Below are 1,336 nucleotides of genomic sequence, written 5' to 3' on the forward strand. Positions count from 1 at the left end.
TCCAACACCCCCCCCCCCCCCCCCCCCCCCCCAAAAAAGCATGTTAGAGCGGAGACTGCTCACGAAGATCTTACATCAGATTCAGTTAAGAAGATGAGATTGTAAAGACATACGAAATGGCCCCAAGAAGTTCGTTCAACAAAACAAAACAACAAAAACAACAAAAACACCAACAACAACAGCAGCAAAACCCAGTAGAGAGAAACAGAAAAAGAGACAGACCAAAGAAACGACGGACAGATGACGCCACATAATGTACCGGTACCGAAAAAACTTTCGCAGAGACCCACGCCCTTTCTCGTGGACAGAAAACGTGAAAACGTCAGCAGATACACAGCTCACCAGTGCCTTGTGCTGAACTCTCCTCTTCATGCTAGAGGTAACTTCATGGCATCTGTGCTGTACAGGCACATGTGGTGAAGCAGTTAGGCCCTTTACTATTGATCTCAGATTCAGAAGACCTGGGTTCGACTTCCATGTGGGGGAACATTTTTTCTCGAATACATTTGTATTGTCACGGGACCATTGTGAAAGAGATGCTTGAAGGAAAGATGTGGGGCAGGAGAGCCAGAGGAAGGCAAAGAACAACATGGATGGACACCATAAGGACATCGACTGGCCTGGATATGGCAGAATGTGCAACGGCAGCCTCGCGACCGTGAAAGATGGAGGGTCGTTACACGTCAACCTCTGAATCGGAGGTGACACCTCCAGGTATTCAGGTATTTGTATTACCGCCTCATGTCTGCGGGGACGTTGTACATGTATCCTTTTCAGCCCGGCAGGACGAAACAGCTCGCCACCTAAGTGGTTTAAATTGTGTTGATGGGGGCGTAAAACACTGACATTTTTCTTAAAGATGTCATGTGGCGCATCGCTAGACTCTGCATCTTGCTCGAAGGTGACGCGTTCTCCAATCTCGCAAGTAGAGAAGATATTTGATTCATTCAGCTTCTTTGTCTTTGCCTGTGGAATGCATCCCCCCCACACACACATAGTCACTACAGGCCATGCCAAGTAGGAATGAGACAAACTTCTTTTTTTGATGACCTAAATGTCGTCGATGGAGGCCTTAATTGCTTAATACCATATACAGGAAGAATGCGTGACAACTTGAGACCTGAGTGTGAGAAGAAAAAGGCCGTATCGTGAATCGAAAGTCTCGGCCGACTACTTAGCGTCCATGTTTCAGGACACGACCACACCGGTTGCTAATGCACTCCGCTACAACTGGCACAGGGGGTACTTAGCCTCGCCGAGTTGGGACTAACTCTTCCCCCTCCCCTCTCTCCCTCTCAACACCCCCTCCCTTTTTCATTCCCCCTCTTCCTCTCAA

This window comes from Aplysia californica, unplaced genomic scaffold (assembly GCF_000002075.1).
Source record: "Aplysia californica isolate F4 #8 unplaced genomic scaffold, AplCal3.0 scaffold00096, whole genome shotgun sequence".
Lineage (NCBI taxonomy): Eukaryota > Metazoa > Mollusca > Gastropoda > Aplysiida > Aplysiidae > Aplysia > Aplysia californica.